The 18,330-nt window shown below is 42.1% G+C and overlaps 5 pseudogenes; all 5 read right to left on the reverse strand.

The window, feature by feature from the left end:
- Window positions 1-697: 697 nt before the first annotated feature.
- LOC139471570 (uncharacterized) lies at window positions 698-1,166 on the reverse strand (annotated as a pseudogene).
- Window positions 1,167-7,152: 5,986 nt separating this feature from the next.
- On the reverse strand, window positions 7,153-7,656 carry LOC139471523 (uncharacterized; annotated as a pseudogene).
- A 2,595-nt stretch (window positions 7,657-10,251) lies between these two features.
- LOC139471519 (uncharacterized) lies at window positions 10,252-10,779 on the reverse strand (annotated as a pseudogene).
- A 2,593-nt stretch (window positions 10,780-13,372) lies between these two features.
- On the reverse strand, window positions 13,373-13,889 carry LOC139471545 (uncharacterized; annotated as a pseudogene).
- A 2,604-nt stretch (window positions 13,890-16,493) lies between these two features.
- LOC139471520 (uncharacterized) lies at window positions 16,494-17,021 on the reverse strand (annotated as a pseudogene).
- Between the last annotated feature and the right edge of the window lie 1,309 nt (window positions 17,022-18,330).

Raw genomic sequence — 18,330 nt, forward strand, 5'->3', positions numbered from 1 at the left:
ATGGTAAAACTTTGGGGACGTAACTGTGGTCTGAGGCCATCTGAGAGGGAATCTGCTTCCTTGAAGATTCAAATTGCGCTGGATTCTCGAAAAGAACAAACAGATTTGGACTTGTTTTTTTGTGGGGGCTTTTCTAGAAATCTTGTTGTATTATTGGACATCTGCTCTACCTTATAAGCCCTTAATGTTATCATCACCCCATGGGTGCATTTAGTCACATGTGTCACTTTTTTAGTTTGAACATTCGCACGGCTGTAATTATAAAGTAGGTGGGCGTTTAGAGGCCGTAATGACAGTATGATACTAAAAGGGGACGCCGTGCATTTTCGGACAGAAATTGTCAACTTGCTTGGTTCAACATGTTTATAGGTTTACTCATTTGCCTTCGAGCTTCCGGACCTTTGTGGACAATGATTCTAATGTGACAATGACTGTGCAGGACATTGAAAAGTAAGCAGTGGAACTACAGTAAACTACTTTTATAACAAACACGCTTATAACGAACTGAGGGATATTAAGTATTGCCCTAAGGTCCCGGGCATTTGCTACATATATCCTGTATATGTGCTTATAATGAACTACGGTTATTACGAACTAAAATATGTGGTCTCTTTGAGTTCGTTATGACCGTAGTTTACTGTGGCTGATACTATCTTGAATTTGATTGTACTTGAAGAAAATATAAGCCAAGAGAAATTTACAATATACATGGCAGTTTTATTTGTGCTCGTTGAGGAATATACAGGTTTGGTCGATGCAGCACGGTGAGTGGAATCGACAAACATGATATCAAATGTCCAGCATTTGATGTGAAGATGATGATCCTTGGATGTTTTAACCGTGGTGTCCGCCTCCATGACCACCACCTCCATGGCCACCTCCGTGACCTCCACCGTGACCTCCTCCATGACCTCCTCCATGACCTCCTCCATGGCCGCCACCTCCGTGTCCTCCGCCATGACCTCCTTTGCCGCCACCGTGGCCGCCACCTCCATGGCCGCCTCCTCCGTGTCCTTTGCCACCTCCATGGCCACCTCCTCCGTGTCCTTTGCCACCTCCGTGACCACCTCCATGACCACCTCCGTGACCACCACCATGACCTCCTCCATGGCCGCCGCCTCCATGACCACCACCGTGGCCTCCATCTCCATGACCACCACCACCATGGCCACCAAGGACGGAGCCAAGGAAGACTGTAAAGAATGTGAAGAAAAAACAATGCATAAGTGGTCATAGATGACAGGATGCATACATACAAAATCCGTCTACCAATCCTAATAAATGTTTACATCATGGTAGAAACTATCCTGATCATAACGTTGTCAGTATTATCGTAAAGCCATTTAAAACTCAGCAATAGCTAATAAGGTTGATTATTAGAAAGCTTGGGAATGCGAATTCGCATCAGATAAGGCAAACGTACCCAAGACTACAACAACTGCAACATTAAGAAGGCGCATCCTGCCAGTTACGTTTATCCACTTGAGAATAATATCAATATTTATCATGATATCCACTTGAGAATAAACGATTTGAATGTCGCTATTGTGATTCACCACACCTTATATACTTGTGGTTCAGGAAATCAGGATGTTGAATGTAAATGCCCTCATTGGAAGATTTTCGAAAAGAAAATTCCAAGCGACTTTTTACACCCTCAGAGCGTGAAGAATTAATCTTTTTTATGAAATATCTCATGAGACGGTGTCACCTGCCTCTCTATTTTATGCATATCTTCCTGCATAATTATAAAAATCAAGCTGTGTATTTGTGACCTAACCTGGCACCCAGTGGCTAGCTCGAGCTCATTGCTGGGAAGCATGATAGATTTAACTGTTCATCCAATGCAATTTCAAGCTACAGATGATTAGTGAAAAAAAGAAAATTCCAAGCGACTTTTTACACCCTCAGAGCGTGAAGAATTAATCTTTTTTATGAAATATATCATGAGACGGTGTCACCTGCCTCTCTATTTTATGCATATCTTCCTGCATAATTATAAAAATCAAGCTGTGTATTTGTGACCTAACCTGGCACCCAGTGGCTAGCTCGAGCTCACTGCTGGGAAGCATGATAGATTTAACTGTTCATCCAATGCAATTTCAAGCTACAGATGATTAGTGAAAAAAAAATGAATGGAGAGAAAATTTATAAATGAATGACAAATGTTGAAGTCCAGTATTTCGTTGAGTGCATGTATTGAGTCTAGTAGGCTACCATTACTATGGGCCCAGGAGGTTTATCAACCTATGTCAAATGCGTGTTTTAAAGCAAAAGGTTATGGGAAGGTCATTATTCCTTTCTTCATAATGAAACTTGATGTGAAGAGGGAAATGTTCAAGTTTGAGATATATTTTCAAAGTTTGAATTCCTACTTTGATAATCTCAAAGCCACATTATCTTCTATAATAAAACAAACTTCTTCTTTTTCTGTAACTAGCAAATCTTAAATTGCCGTTCAGGTAGTGCAACAATTACCAAAAATATCCAAACTGCTTTAATGAAAACGAACTTCATCTTATTTTCAAAAGAACTGATAATATCAATATTTATCATGATATGAACCCGGAAGTAGACACAGCTTTGTCTTGGCTACACCGTCCTTAGTAGGCGTAGGGATACAAAAAACGAGCAGGATGTAACTGTGAGTTAGTGTTAGTTTGTGTGTCTGCGTTTTGGTCTGGAACTGGGTCTGTGTTTGAGTGTGAAAGTCCGGGCCACATTTAACTTGGTAACAGGCCCAAACCATATTTTTATAGATTGTCGTAAAATCTCAGCTCTCCACATCACATGTGGACATGATATACTAATCCATCAGACGAATACCTGATGTAACCACTATTTCCGCAGGAACATGTATGCGGTGGTCGTGGTACAACTAACGATCTATGACCCATGTATGACCCCTTTCCAGCCTTACCTGCCCACACCCACCAACAAAACTCCACCAGCGGAGTTGAACATTCATCTGGCCTCAAAGCACAATGATTTTCCTTCTTTGCCATCTGCAGTGACATGTCAACCCACATTAATTAATATCGTTCATAGGCTGTTCTCCTGTTGCATTACTAACCTGTCACTTCTAACTTACACCGCAAACTACCAGCCTGGGTCCAGCAGCTCGATTTCCAAGTAACCACTGTCAACAATGGTCACTGGAAGTATCGAGCCTAAACACACCGATCGACCTTTAAACTGGGGGTCAAATCATGGAAAGCTGGAGTCAATACCATGTACTCATTTGGGATCAAAACAAATTATCAAGAAAATACAATGTCGAATCTCATGTCAGGCAAAACATATCTGGCCCAGACTCAACAAACCATTCGAACAGAGCACTACATTCTCCTCTTTACCTTCCGGGTCATGGTAAAACTTTGGGGACGTAACTGTGGTCTGAGGCCATCTGAGAGGGAATCTGCTTCCTTGAAGATTCAAATTGCGCTGGATTCTCGAAAAGAACAAAGAGATTTGGACTTGTTTTTTTGTGGGGGCTTTTCTAGAAAATCTTGTTGTATTATTGGACATCTGCTCTACCTTATAAGCGCTTAATGTTATCATCACCCCATGGGTGCATTTAGTCACATGTGTCACTTTTTTCGTTTGAACATTCGCACGGCTGTAATTATAAAGTAGGTGGGCGTTTAGAGGCCGTAATGATAGTATGATACTAAAAGGGGACGCCGTGCATTTTCGGACAGAAATTGTCAACTTGCTTGGTTCAACATGTTTATAGGTTTACTCATTTGCCTTCGAGCTTCCGGACCTTTGTGGACAATGATTCTAATGTGACAATCACTGTGCAGGACATTGAAAAGTAAGCAGTGGAACTACAGTAAACTACTTTTATAACGAACACGCTTATCACGAACTGACGGATATTAAGTATTGCCCTAAGGTCCCGGGCATTTGCTACATATATCCTGTATATGTGCTTATAATGAACTACGGTTATTACGAACTAAAATATGTGGTCTCTTTGAGTTCGTTATGACCGTAGTTTACTGTGGCTGATACTATCTTGAATTTGATTGTACTTGAAGAAAATATAAGCCAAGAGAAATTTACAATATACATGGCAGTTTTATTTGTGCTCGTTGAGGAATATACAGGTTTGGTCGATGCAGCATGGTGAGTGGAATCGACAAACATGATATCAAATGTCCAGCATTTGATGTGAAGATGATAATCCTTGGATGTTTTAACCGTGGTGTCCGCCTCCATGACCACCACCTCCATGGCCACCTCCGTGACCGCCACCGTGGCCTCCTCCATGACCTCCACCGTGACCTCCTCCATGACCTCCTCCATGACCTCCTCCATGGCCGCCACCTCCGTGTCCTCCGCCATGACCTCCTTTGCCGCCACCGTGGCCGCCACCTCCATGGCCGCCTCCTCCGTGTCCTTTGCCACCTCCGTGGCCACCTCCTCCGTGACCACCTCCATGACCACCTCCGTGACCACCACCATGACCTCCTCCATGGCCGCTGCCTCCATGACCACCACCGTGGCCTCCACCTCCATGACCACCACCACCATGGCCACCAAGGACGGAGCCAAGGAAGACTGTAAAGAATGTGAAGAAAAAACAATGCATAAGTGGTCATAGATGACAGGATGCATACCTACAAAATCCGTCTACCAATCCTAATAAATGTTTACATCATGGTAGAAACTATCCTGATCATAACGTTGTCAGTATTATCGTAAAGCCATTTAAAACTCAGCAATAGCTAATAAGGTTGATTATTAGAAAGCTTGGGAATGCGAATTCGCATCAGATAAGGCAAACGTACCCAAGACTACAACAACTGCAACATTAAGAAGGCGCATCCTGCCAGTTACGTTTATCCACTTGAGAATAAACGATTTGAATGTCGCTATTGTGATTCACCACACCTTATATACTTGTGGTTCAGGAAATCAGGATGTTGAATGTAAATGCCCTCATTGGAAGATTTTCGAAAAGAAAATTCCAAGCGACTTTTTACACCCTCAGAGCGTGAAGAATTAATCTTTTTTATGAAATATATCATGAGACGGTGTCACCTGCCTCTCTATTTTATGCATATCTTCCTGCATAATTATAAAAATCAAGCTGTGTATTTGTGACCTAACCTGGCACCCAGTGGCTAGCTCGAGCTCACTGCTGGGAAGCATGATAGATTTAACTGTTCATCCAATGCAATTTCAAGCTACAGATGATTAGTGAAAAAAAAATGAATGGAGAGAAAATTTATAAATGAATGACAAATGTTGAAGTCCAGTATTTCGTTGAGTGCATGTATTGAGTCTAGTAGGCTACCATTACTATGGGCCCAGGAGGTTTATCAACCTATGTCAAATGCGTGTTTTAAAGCAAAAGGTTATGGGAAGGTCATTATTCCTTTCTTCATAATGAAACTTGATGTGAAGAGGGAAATGTTCAAGTTTGAGATATATTTTCAAAGTTTGAATTCCTACTTTGATAATCTCAAAGCCACATTATCTTCTATAATAAAACAAACTTCTTCTTTTTCTGTAACTAGCACATCTTAAATTGCCGTTCAGGTAGTGCAACAATTACCAAAAATATCCAAACTGCTTTAATGAAAACGAACTTCATCTTATTTTCAAAAGAACTGATAATATCAATATTTATCATGATATGAACCCGGAAGTAGACACAGCTTTGTCTTGGCTACACCGTCCTTAGTAGGCGTAGGGATACAAAAAAAGAGCAGGATGTAACTGTCAGTTAGTGTTAGTGTGTGTGTCTGCGTTTTGGTCTGGAACTGGGTCTGTGTTTGAGTGTGAAAGTCCGGGCCACATTTAACTTGGTAACAGGCCCAAACCATATTTTTATAGATTGTCGTAAAATCTCAGCTCTCCACATCACATGTGGACATGATATACTAATCCATCAGACGAATACCTAATGTAACCACTATTTCCGCAGGAACATGTATGCGGTGGTCGTGGTACAACTAACGATCTATGACCCATGTATGACCCCTTTCCAGCCTTACCTGCCCACACCCACCAACAAAACTCCACCAGCGGAGTTGAACATTCATCTGGCCTCAAAGCACAATGATTTTCCTTCTTTGCCATCTGCAGTGACATGTCAACCCACATTAATTAATATCGTTCATAGGCTGTTCTCCTGTTGCATTACTAACCTGTCACTTCTAACTTACACCGCAAACTACCAGCCTGGGTCCAGCAGCTCGATTTCCAAGTAACCACTGTCAACAATGGTCACTGGAAGTATCGAGCCTAAACACACCGATCGACCTTTAAACTGGGGGTCAAATCATGGAAAGCTGGAGTCAATACCATGTACTCATTTGGGATCAAAACAAATTATCAAGAAAATACAATGTCGAATCTCATGTCAGGCAAAACATATCTGGCCCAGACTCAACAAACCATTCGAACAGAGCACTACATTCTCCTCTTTACCTTCCGGGTCATGGTAAAACTTTGGGGACGTAACTGTGGTCTGAGGCCATCTGAGAGGGAATCTGCTTCCTTGAAGATTCAAATTGCGCTGGATTCTCGAAAAGAACAAAGAGATTTGGACTTGTTTTTTTGTGGGGGCTTTTCTAGAAAATCTTGTTGTATTATTGGACATCTGCTCTACCTTATAAGCGCTTAATGTTATCATCACCCCATGGGTGCATTTAGTCACATGTGTCACTTTTTTCGTTTGAACATTCGCACGGCTGTAATTATAAAGTAGGTGGGCGTTTAGAGGCCGTAATGATAGTATGATACTAAAAGGGGACGCCGTGCATTTTCGGACAGAAATTGTCAACTTGCTTGGTTCAACATGTTTATAGGTTTACTCATTTGCCTTCGAGCTTCCGGACCTTTGTGGACAATGATTCTAATGTGACAATCACTGTGCAGGACATTGAAAAGTAAGCAGTGGAACTACAGTAAACTACTTTTATAACGAACACGCTTATCACGAACTGACGGATATTAAGTATTGCCCTAAGGTCCCGGGCATTTGCTACATATATCCTGTATATGTGCTTATAATGAACTACGGTTATTACGAACTAAAATATGTGGTCTCTTTGAGTTCGTTATGACCGTAGTTTACTGTGGCTGATACTATCTTGAATTTGATTGTACTTGAAGAAAATATAAGCCAAGAGAAATTTACAATATACATGGCAGTTTTATTTGTGCTCGTTGAGGAATATACAGGTTTGGTCGATGCAGCATGGTGAGTGGAATCGACAAACATGATATCAAATGTCCAGCATTTGATGTGAAGATGATAATCCTTGGATGTTTTAACCGTGGTGTCCGCCTCCATGACCACCACCTCCATGGCCACCTCCGTGACCGCCACCGTGGCCTCCTCCATGACCTCCACCGTGACCTCCTCCATGACCTCCTCCATGACCTCCTCCATGGCCGCCACCTCCGTGTCCTCCGCCATGACCTCCTTTGCCGCCACCGTGGCCGCCACCTCCATGGCCGCCTCCTCCGTGTCCTTTGCCACCTCCGTGGCCACCTCCTCCGTGTCCTTTGCCACCTCCGTGACCACCTCCATGACCACCTCCGTGACCACCACCATGACCTCCTCCATGGCCGCCGCCTCCATGACCACCACCGTGGCCTCCACCTCCATGACCACCACCACCATGGCCACCAAGGACGGAGCCAAGGAAGACTGTCAAGAATGTGAAGAAAAAACAATGCATAAGTGGTCATAGATGACAGGATGCATACCTACAAAATCCGTCTACCAATCCTAATAAATGTTTACATCATGGTAGAAACTATCCTGATCATAACGTTGTCAGTATTATCGTAAAGCCATTTAAAACTCAGCAATAGCTAATAAGGTTGATTATTAGAAAGCTTGGGAATGCGAATTCGCATCAGATAAGGCAAACGTACCCAAGACTACAACAACTGCAACATTAAGAAGGCGCATCCTGCCAGTTACGTTTATCCACTTGAGAATAAACGATTTGAATGTCGCTATTGTGATTCACCACACCTTATATACTTGTGGTTCAGGAAATCAGGATGTTGAATGTAAATGCCCTCATTGGAAGATTTTCGAAAAGAAAATTCCAAGCGACTTTTTACACCCTCAGAGCGTGAAGAATTAATCTTTTTTATGAAATATATCATGAGACGGTGTCACCTGCCTCTCTATTTTATGCATATCTTCCTGCATAATTATAAAAATCAAGCTGTGTATTTGTGACCTAACCTGGCACCCAGTGGCTAGCTCGAGCTCACTGCTGGGAAGCATGATAGATTTAACTGTTCATCCAATGCAATTTCAAGCTACAGATGATTAGTGAAAAAAAAATGAATGGAGAGAAAATTTATAAATGAATGACAAATGTTGAAGTCCAGTATTTCGTTGAGTGCATGTATTGAGTCTAGTAGGCTACCATTACTATGGGCCCAGGAGGTTTATCAACCTATGTCAAATGCGTGTTTTAAAGCAAAAGGTTATGGGAAGGTCATTATTCCTTTCTTCATAATGAAACTTGATGTGAAGAGGGAAATGTTCAAGTTTGAGATATATTTTCAAAGTTTGAATTCCTACTTTGATAATCTCAAAGCCACATTATCTTCTATAATAAAACAAACTTTTTCTGTAACTAGCAAATCTTAAATTGCCGTTCAGGTAGTGAAACAATTACCAAAAATATCCAAACTGCTTTAATGAAAACGAACTTCATCTTATTTTCAAAAGAACTGATAATATCAATATTTATCATGATATGAACCCGGAAGTAGACACAGCTTTGTCTTGGCTACACCGTCCTTAGTAGGCGTAGGGATACAAAAAAAGAGCAGGATGTAACTGTCAGTTGGTGTTAGTTTGTGTGTCTGCGTTTTGGTCTGGAACTGGGTCTGTGTTTGAGTGTGAAAGTCCGGGCCACATTTAACTTGGTAACAGGCCCAAACCATATTTTTATAGATTGTCGTAAAATCTCAGCTCTCCACATCACATGTGGACATGATATACTAATCCATCAGACGAATACCTGATGTAACCACTATTTCCGCAGGAACATGTATGCGGTGGTCGTGGTACAACTAACGATCTATGACCCATGTATGACCCCTTTCCAGCCTTACCTGCCCACACCCACCAACAAAACTCCACCAGCGGAGTTGAACATTCATCTGGCCTCAAAGCACAAATATTTTCCTTCTTTGCCATCTGCAGTGACATGTCAACCCACATTAATTGATATCGTTCATAGGCTGTTCTCCTGTTGCATTACTAACCTGTCACTTCTAACTTACACCGCAAACTACCAGCCTGGGTCAAGCAGCTCGATTTCCAAGTAACCACTGTCAACAATGGTCACTGGAAGTATCGAGCCTAAACACACCGATCGACCTTTAAACTGGGGGTCAAATCATGGAAAGCTGGAGTCAATATCATGTACTCATTTGGGATCAAAACAAATTATCAAGAAAATACAATGTCGAATCTCATGTCAGGCAAAACATATCTGGCCCAGACTCAACAAACCATTCGAACAGAGCACTACATTCTCCTCTTTACCTTCCGGGTCATGGTAAAACTTTGGGGACGTAACTGTGGTCTGAGGCCATCTGAGAGGGAATCTGCTTCCTTGAAGATTCAAATTGCGCTGGATTCTCGAAAAGAACAAACAGATTTGGACTTGTTTTTTTGTGGGGGCTTTTCTAGAAATCTTGTTGTATTATTGGACATCTGCTCTACCTTATCAGCCCTTAATGTTATCATCACCCCATGGGTGCATTGAGTCAGCTGTGTCACTTTTTTAGGTTGAACATTCGCACGGCTGTAATTATAAAGTAGGTGGGCGTTTAGAGGCCGTAATGACAGTATGATACTAAAAGGGGACGCCGAGCATTTTCGGACAGAAATTGTCAACTTGCTTGGTTCAACATGTTTATAGGTTTACTCATTTGCCTTCGAGCTTCCGGACCTTTGTGGACAATGATTCTAATGTGACAATCACTGTGCAGGACATTGAAAAGTAAGCAGTGGAACTACAGTAAACTACTTTTATAACGAACACGCTTATAACGAACTGAGGGATATTAAGTATTGCCCTAAGGTCCCGGGCATTTGCTACATATATCCTGTATATGTGCTTATAATGAACTACGGTTATTACGAACTAAAATATGTGGTCTCTTTGAGTTCGCTATGACCGTAGTTTACTATGGCTGATACTATCTTGAATTTGATTGTACTTGAAGAAAATATAAGCCAAGAGAAATTTACAATATACATGGCAGTTTTATTTGTGCTCGTTGAGGAATATACAGGTTTGGTCGATGCAACATGGTGAGTGGAATCGAGAAACATGATATCAAATGTCCAGCATTTGATGTGAAGATGATAATCCTTGGATGTTTTAACCGTGGTGTCCGCCTCCATGACCACCACCTCCATGGCCACCTCCGTGACCGCCACCGTGGCCTCCTCCATGACCTCCACCGTGACCTCCTCCATGACCTCCTCCATGACCTCCACCGTGACCTCCTCCATGACCTCCTCCATGGCCGCCACCTCCGTGTCCTCCGCCATGACCTCCTTTGCCGCCACCGTGGCCGCCACCTCCATGGCCGCCTCCTCCGTGTCCTTTGCCACCTCCGTGGCCACCTCCTCCGTGTCCTTTGCCACCTCCGTGACCACCTCCATGACCACCTCCGTGACCACCACCATGACCTCCTCCATGGCCGCCGCCTCCATGACCACCACCGTGGCCTCCACCTCCATGACCACCACCACCATGGCCACCAAGGACGGAGCCAAGGAAGACTGTAAAGAATGTGAAGAAAAAACAATGCATAAGTGGTCATAGATGACAGGATGCATACCTACAAAATCCGTCTACCAATCCTAATAAATGTTTACATCATGGTAGAAACTATCCTGATCATAACGTTGTCAGTATTATCGTAAAGCCATTTAAAACTCAGCAATAGCTAATAAGGTTGATTATTAGAAAGCTTGGGAATGCGAATTCGCATCAGATAAGGCAAACGTACCCAAGACTACAACAACTGCAACATTAAGAAGGCGCATCCTGCCAGTTACGTTTATCCACTTGAGAATAAACGATTTGAATGTCGCTATTGTGATTCACCACACCTTATATACTTGTGGTTCAGGAAATCAGGATGTTGAATGTAAATGCCCTCATTGGAAGATTTTCGAAAAGAAAATTCCAAGCGACTTTTTACACCCTCAGAGCGTGAAGAATTAATCTTTATTATGTTATATCACATGGGACGGTGTCACCTGCCTCTCTATTTTATGCATATCTTCCTGCATAATTATAAAAATCAAGCTGTGTATTTGTGACCTAACCTGGCACCCAGTGGCTAGCTCACTGCTGGGAAGCATGATAGATTTAACTGTTCATCCAATGCAATTTCAAGCTACAGATGATTAGTGAAAAAAATGAATGGAGAGAAAATTTATAAATGAATGACAAATGTTGAAGTCCAGTATTTCGTTGAGTGCATGTATTGAGTCTAGTAGGCTACCATTACTATGGGCCCAGGAGGTTTATCAACCTATGTCAAATGCGTGTTTTAAAGCAAAAGGTTATGGGAAGGTCATTATTCCTTTCTTCATAATGAAACTTGATGTGAAGAGGGAAATGTTCAAGTTTGAGATATATTTTCAAAGTTTGAATTCCTACTTTGATAATCTCAAAGCCACATTATCTTCTATAATAAAACAAACTTCTTCTTTTTCTGTAACTAGCAAATCTTAAATTGCCGTTCAGGTAGTGAAACAATTACCAAAAATATCCAAACTGCTTTAATGAAAACGAACTTCATCTTATTTTCAAAAGAACTGATAATATCAATATTTATCATGATATGAACCCGGAAGTAGACACAGCTTTTTCTTGGCTACACCGTCCTTAGTAGGCGTAGGGATACAAAAAACGAGCAGGGTGTAACTGTGAGTTAGTGTTAGTGTGTGTGTCTGCGTTTTGGTCTGGAACTGGGTCTGTGTTTGAGTGTGAAAGTCCGGGCCACATTTAACTTGGTAACTGGCCCAAACCATATTTTTATAGATTGTCGTAAAATCTCAGCTCTCCACATCACATGTGGACATGCTATACTAATCCATCAGACGAATACCTGATGTAACCACTATTTCCGCAGGAACATGTATGCGGTGTTCGTGGTACAACTAACGATCTATGACCCATGTATGACCCCTTTCCAGCCTTACCTGCCCACACCCACCAACAAAAGTCCACCAGCGGAGTTGAACATTCATCTGGCCTCAAAGCACAATGATTTTCCTTCTTTGCCATCTGCAGTGACATGTCAACCCACATTAATCAATATCGTTCATAGGCTGTTCTCCTGTTGCATTACTAACCTGTCACTTCTAACTTACACCGCAAACTACCAGCCTGGGTCCAGCAGCTCGATTTCCAAGTAACCACTGTCAACAATGGTCACTGGAAGTATCGAGCCTAAACACACCGATCGACCTTTAAACTGGGGGTCAAATCATGGAAAGCTGGAGTCAATATCATGTACTCATTTGGGATCAAAACAAATTATCAAGAAAATACAATGTCGAATCTCATGTCAGGCAAAACATATCTGGCCCAGACTCAACAAACCATTCGAACAGAGCACTACATTCTCCTCTTTACCTTCCGGGTCATGGTAAAACTTTGGGGACGTAACTGTGTTTTGAGGCCAACTGAGAGGGAATCTGCTTCCTTGAAGATTCAAATTGCGCTGGATTCTCGAAAAGAACAAACAGATTTGGACTTGTTTTTTAGTGGGGGCTTTTCTAGAAATCTTGTTGTATTATTGGACATCTGCTCTACCTTATAAGCCCTTAATGTTATCATCACCCCATGGGTGCATTGAGTCAGCTGTGTCACTTTTTTAGTTTGAACATTCGCACGGCTGTAATTATAAAGTAGGTGGGCGTTTAGAGGCCGTAATGACAGTATGATACTAAAAGGGGACGCCGAGCATTTTCGGACAGAAATTGTCAACTTGCTTGGTTCAACATGTTTATAGGTTTACTCATTTGCCTTCGAGCTTCCGGACCTTTGTGGACAATGATTCTAATGTGACAATCACTGTGCAGGACATTGAAAAGTAAGCAGTGGAACTACAGTAAACTACTTTTATAACGAACACGCTTATAACGAACTGAGGGATATTAAGTATTGCCTTAAGGTCCCGGGCATTTGCTACATATATCCTGTATATGTGCTTATAATGAACTACGGTTATTACGAACTAAAATATGTGGTCTCTTTGAGTTCGCTATGACCGTAGTTTACTGTGGCTGATACTATCTTGAATTTGATTGTACTTGAAGAAAATATAAGCCAAGAGAAATTTACAATATACATGGCAGTTTTATTTGTGCTCGTTGAGGAATATACAGGTTTGGTCGATGCAACATGGTGAGTGGAATCGAGAAACATGATATCAAATGTCCAGCATTTGATGTGAAGATGATAATCCTTGGATGTTTTAACCGTGGTGTCCGCCTCCATGACCACCACCTCCATGGCCACCTCCGTGACCGCCACCGTGGCCTCCTCCATGACCTCCACCGTGACCTCCTCCATGACCTCCTCCATGACCTCCACCGTGACCTCCTCCATGACCTCCTCCATGGCCGCCACCTCCGTGTCCTCCGCCATGACCTCCTTTGCCGCCACCGTGGCCGCCACCTCCATGACCGCCTCCTCCGTGTCCTTTGCCACCTCCGTGGCCACCTCCTCCGTGTCCTTTGCCACCTCCGTGACCACCTCCATGACCACCTCCGTGACCACCACCATGACCTCCTCCATGGCCGCCGCCTCCATGACCACCACCGTGGCCTCCACCTCCATGACCACCACCACCATGGCCACCAAGGACGGAGCCAAGGAAGACTGTCAAGAATGTGAAGAAAAAACAATGCATAAGTGGTCATAGATGACAGGATGCATACCTACAAAATCCGTCTACCAATCCTAATAAATGTTTACATCATGGTAGAAACTATCCTGATCATAACGTTGTCAGTATTATCGTAAAGCCATTTAAAACTCAGCAATAGCTAATAAGGTTGATTATTAGAAAGCTTAGGAATGCGAATTCGCATCAGATAAGGCAAACGTACCCAAGACTACAACAACTGCAACATTAAGAAGGCGCATCCTGCCAGTTACGTTTATCCACTTGAGAATAAACGATTTGAATGTCGCTATTGTGATTCACCACACCTTATATACTTGTGGTTCAGGAAATCAGGATGTTGAATGTAAATGCCCTCATTGGAAGATTTTCGAAAAGAAAATTCCAAGCGACTTTTTACACCCTCAGAGCGTGAAGAATTAATCTTTATTATGTTATATCACATGGGACGGTGTCACCTGCCTCTCTATTTTATGCATATCTTCCTGCATAATTATAAAAATCAAGCTGTGTATTTGTGACCTAACCTGGCACCCAGTGGCTAGCTCACTGCTGGGAAGCATGATAGATTTAACTGTTCATCCAATGCAATTTCAAGCTACAGATGATTAGTGAAAAAAATGAATGGAGAGAAAATTTATAAATGAATGACAAATGTTGAAGTCCAGTATTTCGTTGAGTGCATGTATTGAGTCTAGTAGGCTACCATTACTATGGGTCCAGGAGGTTTATCAACCTATGTCAAATGCGTGTTTTAAAGCAAAAGGTTATGGGAAGGTCATTATTCCTTTCTTCATAATGAAACTTGATGTGAAGAGGGAAATGTTCAAGTTTGAGATATATTTTCAAAGTTTGAATTCCTACTTTGATAATCTCAAAGCCACATTATCTTCTATAATAAAACAAACTTCTTCTTTTTCTGTAACTAGCAAATCTTAAATTGCCGTTCAGGTAGTGAAACAATTACCAAAAATATCCAAACTGCTTTAATGAAAACGAACTTCATCTTATTTTCAAAAGAACTGATAATATCAATATTTATCATGATATGAACCCGGAAGTAGACACAGCTTTTTCTTGGCTACACCGTCCTTAGTAGGCGTAGGGATACAAAAAACGAGCAGGGTGTAACTGTGAGTTAGTGTTAGTGTGTGTGTCTGCGTTTTGGTCTGGAACTGGGTCTGTGTTTGAGTGTGAAAGTCCGGGCCACATTTAACTTGGTAACTGTCCCAAACCATATTTTTATAGATTGTCGTAAAATCTCAGCTCTCCACATCACATGTGGACATGATATACTAATCCATCAGACGAATACCTGATGTAACCACTATTTCCGCAGGAACATGTATGCGGTGGTCGTGGTACAACTAACGATCTATGACCCATGTATGACCCCTTTCCAGCCTTACCTGCCCACACCCACCAACAAAAGTCCACCAGCGGAGTTGAACATTCATCTGGCCTCAAAGCACAATGATTTTCCTTCTTTGCCATCTGCAGTGACATGTCAACCCACATTAATTAATATCGTTCATAGGCTGTTCTCCTGTTGCATTACTAACCTGTCACTTCTAACTTACACCGCAAACTACCAGCCTGGGTCCAGCAGCTCGATTTCCAAGTAACCACTGTCAACAATGGTCACTGGAAGTATCGAGCCTAAACACACCGATCGACCTTTAAACTGGGGGTCAAATCATGGAAAGCTGGAGTCAATATCATGTACTCATTTGGGATCAAAACAAATTATCAAGAAAATACAATGTCGAATCTCATGTCACGCAAAACATATCTGGCCCAGACTCAACAAACCATTCGAACAGAGCACTACATTCTCCTCTTTACCTTCCGGGTCATGGTAAAACTTTGGGGACGTAACTGTGGTCTGAGGCCAACTGAGAGGGAATCTGCTTCCTTGAAGATTCAAATTGCGCTGGATTCTCGAAAAGAACAAACAGATTTGGACTTGTTTTTTTGTGGGGGCTTTTCTAGAAATCTTGTTGTATTATTGGACATCTGCTCTACCTTATAAGCCCTTAATGTTATCATCACCCCATGGGTGCATTGAGTCAGCTGTGTCACTTTTTTAGGTTGAACATTCGCACGGCTGTAATTATAAAGTAGGTGGGCGTTTAGAGGCCGTAATGACAGTATGATACTAAAAGGGGACGCCGAGCATTTTCGGACAGAAATTGTCAACTTGCTTGGTTCAACATGTTTATAGGTTTACTCATTTGCCTTCGAGCTTCCGGACCTTTGTGGACAATGATTCTAATGTGACAATCACTGTGCAGGACATTGAAAAGTAAGCAGTGGAACTACAGTAAACTACTTTTATAACGAACACGCTTATAACGAACTGAGGGATATTAAGTATTGCCCTAAGGTCCCGGGCATTTGCTACATATATCCTGTATATGTGCTTATAATGAACTACGGTTATTACGAACTAAAATATGTGGTCTCTTTGAGTTCGCTATGACCGTAGTTTACTGTGGCTGATACTATCTTGAATTTGATTGTACTTGAAGAAAATATAAGCCAAGAGAAATTTACAATATACATGGCAGTTTTATTTGTGCTCGTTGAGGAATATACAGGTTTGGTCGATGCAACATGGTGAGTGGAATCGAGAAACATGATATCAAATGTCCAGCATTTGATGTGAAGATGATAATCCTTGGATGTTTTAACCGTGGTGTCCGCCTCCATGACCACCACCTCCATGGCCACCTCCGTGACCGCCACCGTGGCCTCCTCCATGACCTCCACCGTGACCTCCTCCATGACCTCCTCCATGACCTCCACCGTGACCTCCTCCATGACCTCCTCCATGGCCGCCACCTCCGTGTCCTCCGCCATGACCTCCTTTGCCGCCACCGTGGCCGCCACCTCCATGGCCGCCTCCTCCGTGTCCTTTGCCACCTCCGTGGCCACCTCCTCCGTGTCCTTTGCCACCTCCGTGACCACCTCCATGACCACCTCCGTGACCACCACCATGACCTCCTCCATGGCCGCCGCCTCCATGACCACCACCGTGGCCTCCACCTCCATGACCACCACCACCATGGCCACCAAGGACGGAGCCAAGGAAGACTGTAAAGAATGTGAAGAAAAAACAATGCATAAGTGGTCATAGATGACAGGATGCATACATACAAAATCCGTCTACCAATCCTAATAAATGTTTACATCATGGTAGAAACTATCCTGATCATAACGTTGTCAGTATTATCGTAAAGCCATTTAAAACTCAGCAATAGCTAATAAGGTTGATTATTAGAAAGCTTGGGAATGCGAATTCGCATCAGATAAGGCAAACGTACCCAAGACTACAACAACTGCAACATTAAGAAGGCGCATCCTGCCAGTTACGTTTATCCACTTGAGAATAAACGATTTGAATGTCGCTATTGTGATTCACCACACCTTATATACTTGTGGTTCAGGAAATCAGGATGTTGAATGTAAATGCCCTCATTGGAAGATTTTCGAAAAGAAAATTCCAAGCGACTTTTTACACCCTCAGAGCGTGAAGAATTAATCTTTATTATGTTATATCACATGGGACGGTGTCACCTGCCTCTCTATTTTATGCATATCTTCCTGCATAATTATAAAAATCAAGCTGTGTATTTGTGACCTAACCTGGCACCCAGTGGCTAGCTCACTGCTGGGAAGCATGATAGATTTAACTGTTCATCCAATGCAATTTCAAGCTACAGATGATTAGTGAAAAAAATGAATGGAGAGAAAATTTATAAATGAATGACAAATGTTGAAGTCCAGTATTTCGTTGAGTGCATGTATTGAGTCTAGTAGGCTACCATTACTATGGGTCCAGGAGGTTTATCAACCTATGTCAAATGCGTGTTTTAAAGCAAAAGGTTATGGGAAGGTCATTATTCCTTTCTTCATAATGAAACTTGATGTGAAGAGGGAAATGTTCAAGTTTGAGATATATTTTCAAAGTTTGAATTCCTACTTTGATAATCTCAAAGCCACATTATCTTCTATAATAAAACAAACTTCTTCTTTTTCTGTAACTAGCAAATCTTAAATTGCCGTTCAGGTAGTGAAACAATTACCAAAAATATCCAAACTGCTTTAATGAAAACGAACTTCATCTTATTTTCAAAAGAACTGATAATATCAATATTTATCATGATATGAACCCGGAAGTAGACACAGCTTTTTCTTGGCTACACCGTCCTTAGTAGGCGTAGGGATACAAACAAACGAGCAGGGTGTAACTGTGAGTTAGTGTTAGTGTGTGTGTCTGCGTTTTGGTCTGGAACTGGGTCTGTGTTTGAGTGTGAAAGTCCGGGCCACATTTAACTTGGTAACTGTCCCAAACCATATTTTTATAGATTGTCGTAAAATCTCAGC

Source organism: Haliotis cracherodii, unplaced genomic scaffold (assembly GCF_022045235.1).
Source record: "Haliotis cracherodii isolate W230 unplaced genomic scaffold, xgHalCrac1.p SCAF_23, whole genome shotgun sequence".
NCBI lineage: Eukaryota > Metazoa > Mollusca > Gastropoda > Lepetellida > Haliotidae > Haliotis > Haliotis cracherodii.